Below are 12,616 nucleotides of genomic sequence, written 5' to 3'. Positions count from 1 at the left end.
ACCCAGCCAATATTTAGTACTTCCAGCTCTCTGTGTTCAGCTTTTGCTGTTCACATCCACCCTGGCTCCTTTCTGCAAAAAGGTTATAATGTAGTTCTGGCTCCCTAAAATTCTCTTGTCTTCGAATCCTGTATTGTAATTTGATATGTTCCTAAATATCTATTTTAATGATGTTTCCAGTTTTGTTTACATACAGCATTTTCACTGCCCCCCCTGTTTTTGCCAAGCATAAGAAGAATAGAGTCCTAGTTAAGTTTCTATTTCTACAATTTCTATATTAAAATGTCTAGAAATGTCTAATTGGCGAGTCCACAGGTTAAACTGTGATGTTTCTTTTTATCTACTGTAACTTAGATGTTACTACTGTTTCCCCGAATATTTAGACAGGGTCTTATGTTAAATTCTGCTCCAAAAATGCATTAGGGCTTATTTGCAGGGGATGTTTTATTTTATAGTCATGTCATCTTCTGCTTGCTGCACAATGGTGGAGGGCAGGTGTTTCACTTAACTAGAGCTTATTTTGGGGGTAGGGCTTATATTACAAGCATCCTGAAAAATCATACTAGGTCTTATTTTCAGGGTAGGCCTTATTTTCGGTTAGGTCTTATTAGGGTATATTTTCGGTTAGGTCTTATTAGGGTATATTTTCAGGTTAGGTCTTATTAGGGTATATTTCTGGTCAAAGGCCATTTCAAACAACCCACAAGCTGATCACAGGATTCTGGAAATTATAGTCCTGAAAACTTTTCATACCTCTGCTCTGGCATTGTTGCACACTGAAGAGAAAACTTTGCACTGATGCCAAATTTCACTACCCATGATGGCAGCAATGAGAAAAACAGCAGCCACTAGTGAATTTTGGCAGCAGTGTTGATTTCACATGGTCCAGCACAACCCCTTGATCTCTCAAAGGTTGTTTGCTGCTCTTTGAAAGCCCCAATCCCTTTTCCTCAGCTCAGAACCCTAGTTATGTTCCATTGCAGTTAGTAATGCTAATTTTGCTCTCATTTTATGCTGAGCTGTACATGAATTATACAAGGTACTCAACCTTTTGCATAGATAGAGTTCAGCATCTCAAATAGTTCTGGCTCAGTGCAAACCAAAGCTTGGAGTGGATTCACAATCCCCTCCAAAACTGGTGTCACCAGCTACTACTGGTTATACCTATTATAACAGGTATAACTGCCGTAATGGCTTTTCTGGTAGCATTTTAATTCATTTCATTAAATCTACACAAATTGTTTCTCCTGACATTTTGTTAATGTTGCCACTTTACAGATTTTAGGTGGTCTGCATTTCCATACCCCTCATGGCTTTTCACAAAGACTACATTGAGCACTTATATGTGAATGAGCCTCATGAACAAAATAAATCTTATATATTTTTCATTCCTTTTTAGAGCACATACAGTTTTTTAAAATCCTTTATTTCTCCCAAAAAAAAGCCATCTTTGCACCTGATGTTTCCAAGATATTCACCTGGAATGTAATGTGAGAAAGCAACAGAAATATATATATATTATGCAGGTCTTCTTGCCCAGAAGTTGAGGAGCAGCACAACAGATATTATAAGGCTATGAACGCATGATATAATGAGAAGTATTGCTGCCTGGAAAAAAAGACACACATCAACGGATAGCTCTCTTTCACTCTGAGGTGGAACGGAGAATAAGCAGGCTTTCCCCTACGGCTACGTGAAAAGAGAAGCAAATCCCGCCAAGAGTTTCTGTGGCTTTGCCAACAATTCGACATACTGCTTCGTTATGAATAGTCAGGTTTTCCCTTGATAACCACAACTGGATCTGCCTGAATCAGAAAGATTAAATTACAGCAGAAGCTTGAGTTTTAGGAGCACCTGTCCATGACGGATCCAAAAGACTCGTACTGCTCCAGAGGATAACAGTCACTGAAATTTACAGACTGGGCAAAAGCCACGAAGGGCTGTCATCAACTGGCCTTAACTTTCCAACTGACCTCATCCAGAAGAACTACACGCAATGCAGAGACATCACTGGAATGGAGTGAAGCCACTCTGGGGCCACACCATATTGCCTGAGGACAATGTGTTGTTGCAATTATTTCCATCTTCTTTGATTCAGACCCACTGTAGTCTCCATCATGGGTCCTCACCTGAGTCCCGTGGCAGAGCTGTATTCCCAGTTTGTATACAATAAGTCATCTGCCTGTTGAAGCTCACTGACAATCTGTCGGACAAGAGCCCACACATTCTGGAACCAGATTGATTGATTGATTGATTGATTGATTGATTGATTGATTGATTGATTGATTGATTGATTGACTGACTGACTGACTGATTGAGTGAGTGAGTGAGCAAGCAAGCGAGCAAGCGAGCAAGCGAGCAAGCGAGCAAGCGAGCAAGCGAGCGATTGGCTTTACAGTTGAGAGCCATCTATAAATATGTGCATACTGCCGAACGGTGACTAAGCATTTTTAAAATAATCTTTGAAAATTGTTTTTAAACTACAAGCTTGTACCCTATGTTGTACCTGCTTGTCATATATGTATCAAGGATGAGAAACCTTTGAGAATAAAGAGGTGACAAACTTAATTCAGCACTTCATTAAATCTAAACTATACAAAAATTAAGCATTCAATAATTTCGGCTTAAAAATAGACAAATCTGTCAGTTTTGGTTTTTCCCACTTTTGCATTTTCCAGATCTCAAGCTCTTCCCAATATGGGGGTGAATATTGGTGAACTGAAATCCTCTTCCATTCACAGCAAGAGGAACATGCACACAAGAGGAGTCCAGCACATAATAAGCAGGCTGAAAATGGTGTATAGACAGTATGGTACCAAAGTCTGAGTTTTAGGTGGCTACACCAGAACATTTCCAGTAGCACTATCCAGGAGAGAAAGTGTGGGGCTGAATTAAATACCTATACACTTGTTTTTGATCAGACCAGTTACAGATATTATGGCCAACTGTTCTACTTGTTGCTGAGTTACGAATGTCTAGTAATATTCCCTTTTGCTACACTGTACTACAGAAATCCATAGAGGATAATATAGTACCTCATTTTATTAAATTAATGCATTCTATGGGACATTATGTAAAGCGAAAAATTTGTAAATTGGAATGCGGATTGCCATAGAAATGGGGGCGGCACTATAAACCTCTAGGCACAATGCATCCTAGGGAAACTTTCCTTGTAAACCGAAACAAACAAACAAAATGTAAACTGAGGCATTATTTTCAATGGATTTCCGTTTGTAAACCAAAAATTAGGTTAACCGAGACATTTGTAAACCGAGGTACTACTGTAGCTAAGAGTTCCCCAGAATCCACCCTGTTCTCATTAACTGGCACTTAAAGTCTCAATAACTCACTCTGAGAAATTTGTAAGAGAAAGAATAGAAAACATATCTTTACTTCATTTAAATGATGAAACAACATATGGTGCTTGCTCATTGTTTCCTAAGAAATCCCAGTTTCTGAATGCCAGAAGTTTTAACTTGGCAACAGAGGCAAACAAGGAAAGGAAAGGAAAGGAAAGGAAAGGAAAGGAAAGGAAAGGAAAGGAAAAGGAAAGAAAAAATAAATGTCACCATTAATGCTGCAGTGCCATCTAGTGGTTAAATATGCTTTCAACCTTTGGTTTTAATGCGGCTGAGAAATTCTAAGGGACTCCATTAGTTTAATAGATTGACGCATTAGATCCACATTTCGAAATCTGATAAAAGAGTATCAACAGTTGTATCACACAGATTGCAAACAATTAGCTGTACTGTGTAGGAATTCATTCATTAGGCATCCATCAGTCTCGAGAGACTAAGGTAACGTGCTCTGCATGGAGGACTTGGAACAGCGTCTAGGGTGGCTGAGAAGGCCAATTTGAGAGTGGCAGTCCCTTCCACACTGAAGACAAATACAATCTGTCCCCTGTCCAGCTCCCTGATTTTGCTGCTTTCGGGACTGCCTCTTTGCCTCGGCCTGCTCCCTAGCTGCAACAACTAGTTTAATTCACTTATTGCACATTGGAGGAAGAAGATTCAGGAAACAATACATTGGAACAACATTAGGATTCCGTGGAAATTATGTATCATGTATCAGTTGAAATCCTTTTGCTTAGCATAGGAAGTTGCACTAGAATAGGCCCATTGAATCAGTGGGGATTTGGCGAGTCAGCTCTTCCATACAGTAAGTTCCATTGATTCAAACGAGCCTACTCCGGTTGCAACTTATTATGCTAACCAACAGGATTTTAGCCATTGTAATTTATTGTACTGATGTTTTAAAAAATAATAATACAGTGGTGCCTCGCTTAACGATGATAATCCGTTCCAGGAAAATCACCGTTAAGTGAAAACATCATAAAGCGAAATTAAAAAAACCACTGAAATGCACTTAAACCCGTTCAGTGCGTTCCAATGGGGTAAAAACTCATTGTCCAGCGAAGATCCCCCATACGGCGGCCATTTTCGCTTCCTGTATAGCGAGGAATCCGTCCCTAAACACAGCGGGGAGCCATTTTAATTACCCGGCAGCCATTTTGAAACCACAGATCAGCTGTTCTAAAAACATCGTTTTGTGAAGAATCGGTTCCCGAAGCAGGGAACCGATCATCACAAAGCGAAATTCCCCCATTTAGACCATTGTTTTGCTATCACAATTGTGATCAAAAAAGATCGTCGTAAAGCAGATTTGTCGTAATGCAGATTTGTCGTAATGCAGGGCAATCGTAAAGCGAGGCACCACTGTAATGTAAGCTACTTTGGATCCCTCTACTGGGAGAAAAGTGTTTTAAATAGATTGATTACTAATAAAGTTGTAATCCGAACAAGGGAACTTTTCCAGGCTCTGAAATATGTGGGTGAGTCACCATGGCACAAACAAAAGTGGATTTTTCCACCTCAAACCAGTAAGGACTTTAATTGGACAGAATGGAAGTCAACAAGGCAACAGCTGGAGTCCTGGATTCCCCCCAGTTGTGCCTGTCCCAGTTATTTCCTGCCCAACTGTTGTACTGTGTAATCTTTCCACAAACTCTGAAGACCACCGAGCAGCCCTACTTAAACCCGCCACTCAGCCATGGTTATGCAGCCAGCTGAAATCACGAGGGAGCTCCTTTGCATCTTTGAAAATGTACTTGAAAGAAGCGGGTACTGCCTGCCCTCCTGCACTGGGAAAAATTCCCTGACCCATGCTTGGCCTTTGGTTTTACCATGACCTCTCATGTCCTCCTGTATCCCTTGTCAACTTAACCATCCACAACGATTTAGTAATCCATCAGCAGTCCTGACCCTTGACGTCTGACTGAAAAAGATTGTTGAGCTTGACTCTCAGTGGCACTAGGCTTATTAAAGCATAGTTTGATATATATGCCAATCATATGTCCTCCAAGAGAGCCACAGTTGTTTTTTCCAGTCCATGAAGAAATGCAAATCATGGATCTATTGAAATGGAGCTCTAACACAGGTAGCAAGTAACCTGGACAGGTTAGATAAATAACTGGGGTGATGACTGGGTAAATAACCAGTCAAATCCTCTTGTCTTTTCTAAATCAGTACCCACGTTATTGCACTTTCTTCTCTGACGTTACTTCAGCTTCCTCTTGTTCTTCCCCTTCTTTTCCTTAGTGTACTGTTGAGTCCTGGGATGTGGTGGCGCTGTGGGGGATGTGGTGGCGCTGTGGGCTAAACTGCAGAAGCCTGTGCTGCAGGGTCAGAAGACCAGCAGTCGTAAGATCAAATCCACACGACAGAGTGAGCGCCCGTCGCTTGTCTCAGCTCCTGCCACCCTAGCGGTTCGAAAGCATGCAAATGCAAGTAGATAAATAGGGACCACCTCGGTGGGAAGGTAACAGCGTTCCGTGTCTAAGTCGCACTGGCCATGTGACCACGGAAGATTGTCTTTGGACAAAACGCTGGCTCTGTGGCTTGGAAACAGGGATGAGCACCGCCCCCTAGAGTCGAACATGACTGGACAAAAATTGCCAAGGGGAACCTTTACCTTTACCTTACTGTTGAGTCCGGGCTAGCCCCCTAGACTTTCCAAGTCAAAATTAATTGCCAATAAATCTTGACTTGAGAGAGAGAGTTAAAATGGTTGCTGTTTTATTTAGCTAGATAAAAAGTGTGACGAAAGTCATATCTCCAAGTGTAGGCACGAACAACCATGTATTGCACCGGAATACTAGGACTTTTATAGCATTGGTTACACAAGGGAATGGAGGAGAAATGGGTGGTGCGCGGTACAAAGAACTGGGAGGAGAAATAGAGAAATGAGCGGTTCATGACCTATTGGCAGAAGGGATGGGGTTACAAAGGAATCCAAAACTTTACCGGAGTGAGAATCACGGAAAGGATGGAATTTTATAACAGGGTGGGTCAACAGGGTGGGTCTATAGACAGGAATTAGGGAAATACATAGTTACATTGTTGTGTTGTGTCAACAGGAAAACAATTTATTATCTTGCAAAAAGGTTACAAGGTTGGAGGCTTCCAAGGGGATAGGAAATAATGTTTGTATAGGAAAAGGTACTGTGCAATGACTGTCCAGGTGCCAGAGTTCAGTTTACATAAGATTGGTCCTGGTATTTGCCAGGGGGGGGGAGTGACAAAACCCATCTGTGTCTGTTTGCCTCTCAAATCTAGATTGGAAAGTGAGATAATCTGCCCTGGCGAAGGAAAACCTGGCCAGCATTATTCCTTTAAAGAAACTCTTTGAGGGAACAAAAAACATGTACATACAGTGGTGCCTTGCACAACGAGTGCACCGTAGAAAGACGAATCCGCACAACGGGGCCGTTCTAGCGATCGCAAATGCGATCGCACACCAACGGCCCCTATGGCTCAAAATCGCAGAGCGAAGGTCGGTAAGCGGTTCGCTTACTGACCTTCACTTTGCAACCCGCCGATCAGCTGTTCGGCGGCTTCAAAATGGCCCCTGGAAGCCCCAAAATGGCCGCGCGCAGTGTTTTCGCGCCCTTGTTAAGCGAGGGGAGGGCGCAAAAATGGCTGCCGGCCATTGGAGAAACATTGCTGTACGGTGAGTAAAGCTGCTATTGGAACGCATTAAACTAAGTTTAATGCGTTCCAATGGCTTTTTTTGATCCGTACAGTGATGTTTTCACACAGCGAGGGTTAATCCGGAACAGATTAACCTCACTGTGCGAGGCACCACTGTATATATATTAATCTGGCTGTGTTTTACCTTTCCAAACTGGATTGTGTGTGATCTGATTAGAGGTGTGTTCCTCTTGCGTGTTTCATGTAGTGCCATGGTCCCTTCAGTACTGTTTGATTGGACTTGAAGGGTAATTGGAGGCTAACATGAAAGATTTCTGTAACCAAATTTAAGAATTTACCTGCCCGCACTATCCCAAATGATTTTCCTAAAGTGTCTAGAATCCTAACAGTTATGCCTGGCATTTGATTCATTTGGGATGAATCTCAGCAGTGAATTGCCATAAGTTAAAAAGTAAGTGTAGGCATTTGCTGTGATATAACCTGATGCAAACCAGCAAATTCCTGGCACCAACATCTTAATGGGAGACATTCTATCATGAGAATTTGATTGTTCCGTTTTTTGTTTTGTTCTTTAGTTAGCAAAGTAAAAAGCAAAACTTCTGACGCAGCAACTGTGAGAGAGAAGTAGCATCCATCCCCCTCACAGTAACAAGCACTTTGTATGTTAAAAGTCACACTGAAAGCATGTTAAGTAGAAAAAAGTATATCAGCAACCAATTCTGCCTCCCCAACAAATGTTCCTGTGTGATATGTGTATGTGTGAACGTTGCATCAAAGTGTATTTCTAGATGAAGCAGAATACCTAACAATGTAATTTGTGGGTTCCAAGGAATGACTTTGGAGCAATCCCAAGATTTGTTAAAAACTCCCTATAGGAATGAAATGCACCACCTCTGAGATCTATTAATTATACTCTGTCTAGCCTTTTGCCTAGGAGTCAACTGCTTTCTTGTTATAAATACATACACTGACAGCAATGCTACAGCACTTTTAACCTATTTCTGTAAGTATATGTTCATATCTGAATGAAATTATAGTTGAAAGACTTTGCTAGAGGTGGGGAAAGTTATTAAGAGAGGAAATAGCCGTACTGTGCTCCATCTTTTTGAGTTAATGAGATGACAGGAAATATGGCCTCTCGCTGTCTGTAAGAAAAAGACCTGGTTTGTGCTTTTAATGGATTAATCCAATCACAAGAATCAATTCCTCTAGTCTACATGAACATAACATTTACCTTTAACCCCTATGCTAGCCAACTTGGTAGGATGGACCCTTTCTTTTTAGATTCTAAAGCGAAGATGCTAAACGTTTTTCAGGCACAAGAATCTAAGGGGATTCTTGACTAATGTGCCTGCACCAGGGTGGATAAAAATCAATTATTATTATTTTTTAAAAAATCAAATTGATTTAAATCATGATTAAATTTTTTTAAAAAAAATAGCTGTTTTATTTAAATAATCAGGAAAAAAGCACCTGATTTTCTTTTCTTTTCAATTTAAATTGTCATTTAAATCAATTTGATTTGAATCAAACCCATGCTGGTCTGCACTAACAGGAATGTGGGCATGAACTCCTTCTTTGAGCTACAGCATCAAGAGTTAACAAAACAAACAATAAAATAAAATAACCCTTTCGAAGTTTTAAGTCCCAGTGAGCTATCTGAACAGGGTTAATGGCTCCCAAAGGGGGAGGATTCAAGGAGGGTGGCTATGGCCCAAAAGCCTAATTTATGTGTTTAATCTGTGATTATTACTATATAAAGGTTACAACAAGGGATTTTCGTTAACTGAAAAAAATGGCTTTAACCTTTATCTGAAAAAGTCCCTTTTTTCCCTCTAGTGGCAAAAACTGTAAACAAAAGAAAAAGAACGGAGAGCATAGGGGAACCCAGGGCTTCTGAGGAACACTCAAAACATGACAACATTGACTCCGACCACCTACACAAAGTTCTAGAGGGCACAAAAGGGCTTTCAAGTTTAAACAAATGCAGGGAGAGAAGATAAGTTCGTGTCCAATAACAAGAGCTAACAAAAGAGTGGTTTTCATTTTCTTCCACGCTGAGAAAGAGTAAAAGTCCAGTACTGTCACCATCACCAACATGACAGTATTGGTCTTCCGGGAGTAGGGTGACGTCTCCGACTCGGGTTGCAAAACGGAAAGAGGGTGAAGAGCACATGTGGACAAACTGATGCGCGCACACATAAGCACGCACACACAGAGACATATCAGGGAGGGTCTCTGACACCTCCTCAGTAAGATAATGTGGTGCATGGTTTGCAAACTCTGCCAGCCCTGCTTTTCTTTTGCAGCAAGTGCTGCAACAGTAGGGAAACCAGTGGGTCACTGGAGAAATTGCCACCTGCGTGATCGTTTGTCTGGAAGGGACACCTGTCCCATCAACAGGACAAAGTAATCCATATAGCCCCTGAAGAGTGTAGGCATCCTTCAGTCTCGAGAGACTATGGTAACGTGCTCTGTATGAAGGTTTGCAGACCTTCTGCAGGCACTAATTTAAAACCAAAGCCCCGCCCCCTCAAACCATGCGGTCAAAGGGTCAGCCTACCAGGAAAGAGCTCACCAATTAAAATGTCCCCCAAGTACAGCTCCCTCCTGCCTCTGCTTCCTCTTCAGGAAAGGGGGCCCCTGAAGAATCCCTTAAACATAAGTGTTGGCCACCTAGGTGTGGAGGACCTCTCTACAGCCCCACTGTTGAGGACAGCCCATTATCTAGTGGGACTTAAGAGTCACAGCAACTCAGAGCCTTTGCAGGGAAACAGACAAAGATGACCGGCTCCAGAGTGCTGATGGATTTGGCTGCTCTTGGGGAGCTTCCTATCACCATAGCAGGTGATTCTGTTGAAGCCCTGGTTGATCTCTGGCATAGGGCAAAAGCCGTTGTTCCCAAATGTCTCCTCCCAAAAGGTAGAGCCAGAATGGGCCCCTGGTTCACCGGACCATGGAGCTGGTGGTGATGAAAAGTGAAGGGCGTAGACTGGAAGGACAATGGCGGAAAACTCTTGAGTGAATGTAACCAAACACAAGCTAGGGCCCATTGGAAGGGCTCTTCCATTGCAGTGGTAGTGGTGAAGAAGTCATTCTTCTCTGCCACCCTTGCAACTCCACAGAGCCGTCCAGCAGAGCTTTTTCTAGTGGTCAAGGGCCTATTACATCAGGGCCTGAAGGAAGAGGATGCAGACCACAATGTCATTCACTGTGAAGAGCTGGCACAGCACTCTGCAGGGGAAAAAATGCTTAGACGTGTTCTGACTTGGATGCTGCAGTGCATACAGCTTGATGTTGTGCACAGGAGCCTTTGGAGAGGTGTAGGCTACCACATGTTCTGCTGGCCCTTCTTGGCTTATAAGAGCTGCCAGAAAGGGACTGGTTGAGTAGGTACGAGGAGTGGTAAATGCCTCCTTGCAATCCATCTCTGGAAGAGATGGATTATCTAGATCCATTTCAATCTGGAATCAGGCCTGCTTACAGAAACTGCTTTGATTACCTTGGTGGATGACCAAGGCCAGGAACTGGACAGCAGGAGTCCCTGTTGTTTATGCTGGACCTCTCAGCAGCTTTCAATACCATCAACCATAATATCTTTCTGTTCTGTCTCTTTGGGATAGGATTTGGAGGCACTGTCTTATGATAGCTGCTATCCTTCCTGGAGGTGAGAACTCAGAAAATGGTACGGGGAGGGGAACTCCTATTTGGCACATTGCTGCTGGCCCATGGGGGCCCTCAGGGTTCTGTTTTGTCTCCTATATTATATAACATCTACATGAAACCACAGAGAGAGATTGTCCGGAGATTCAGGATTCAGTGTCACCTGTATGCGGATGACATCCAACTCCATCCCTCCTTGCCATCTAAATCTGAGAAAGCTGTTTCAGCTCCTAGTGTCTGATGTCAGCAATAGACTGGATAAGGGTAAATAAACCAAAGCTTACTCCAGGCAAGACTGAGGTGCTCCTGGTGAGTCAAAAGGCAGAGCATTGAGTAAGGATGCAGCCTGTGCTGGATGGGTTACTGTAGCGAGCCACTCTCAAGCCTCTACCAATACAGGCCTCCAAGAGTGCTCACTACTATTCTTCACTTGCTGCCACCAACCTATCCTTAGTACTCACAAAGGACAAGTTTTTCTTTCAAACAAATAAAGTGTTTTTTGATTTGTACAAAATAAAAAAAGGTTGAATCACAGGTAATAAATCAAGTTGTTAATCACATTTCTCAATTTCTAAATCACACAGACTTTTCCTTCACTGACTATCTCTCTCAAATCTCTCTCACTCTCTCAATCAACTTCTCTCATCTTTTCAAACTTTCCAAAACTCCCCCTTTCACACATCACACACACCTTATATAATCCAGCTCCTCCCCCTTCTGCATCACCCTCTGTCCTCTCATTGGCTGAGATTCCCCTGCCCAGCTGTGACGGACAGGTGAGAGCAGAGCTTACTCCAGGCAAGACTGAGGTGCTCCTGGTGAGTCAAAAGGCAGAGCATTGAGTAAGGATGCAGCCTGTGCTGGATGGGTTACCCTCCTTCTAAAAACACAGGTGTGCAGCTTGTTTTTATCTCTGAGTCTGGATGCCAAGGTTTCAGCAATAGATAAGAGTGCCTTTGCAACATTAAAACTAGTGTGCCAGCTGTGTCCGTTCCTGGAGAGGTCTGATCTGGCCGCGGTGACACCTGCCTTAGATATATCCTGACTGGGTTGCTGTAACACACTCTATGAGGGGCTGCCTGTGGAAAGTGTTCAGAAACTTCACGGGTCCAAAACACAGCAGCTGGATTACTGACTTGGTCTGATCATAGGGATCACATAACCTTCCTGTTAGAGTAGCCCACTGGCTGCTGATTCATTTCCAGGCACAATTCATAGTGCAAAGGACTTATAAAGCCCTTAACAACTTGGGTCCAAGCTATCTCAAGGATCACATCTCTCTTTATGAGCTGGCTTGAGGGTTAAGATCATCCATAGAGGCCTTTCTCTAGGTCCCACCACTGTCACATATGTGTTTGATGGGTACATGGGAGAGGGCCTTCTCTGTTGCTGCTCACAGACTTTAGAACTCCCTCCCATGGGAGGCCAGACTGGCCCCACCTTTGCTGTCCTTCCACAAGCAGACAAAGACCTTCCTCCTGAGACAAGTTGTCCCTCAGTGGCTAGCTGGCTGGCGAAGTGGGATTTTTAAATGGATGGCTATATCTCGCTGCTTTGAATGAGCTTTTTGGTGTTGCATTCGTTTATTCTCTTTTAGTGTGGTACCTGTTTGATCTTGTTTAGTATCTGTATAGTTACTGGGTTTAGCTTTCAGTTTTGTCTGTTAACGATGTAAGCCGCCTTGGATTATGTTAAGGAGAAAGATGGGGCAAAAATATTTTAAATAAATACAGTGGTGCCCCGCATAGCGAGGTTAATCCATTCCGGATTAACCTTTGCTATGGGGAAACATCGCTAAATGGAACGGAAAAGCCCATTAAACTAAGCCCATTAAACTAAGTTTAATGCGTTCCAAATGGCCCCAAAACTCACCGTTCTGCGATGTTTCCCCATCCGGCCGCGGCCATTTTGGGTGTTCCGGCGGCCATTTTGGGTGTTCCGGCGGCCATTTTGGAACCGCT

Source organism: Pogona vitticeps, chromosome 1 (genome assembly GCF_051106095.1).
Source record: "Pogona vitticeps strain Pit_001003342236 chromosome 1, PviZW2.1, whole genome shotgun sequence".
NCBI classification, from domain to species: Eukaryota; Metazoa; Chordata; class Lepidosauria; order Squamata; family Agamidae; genus Pogona; species Pogona vitticeps.
This window is presented reverse-complemented; position numbering follows the sequence as displayed.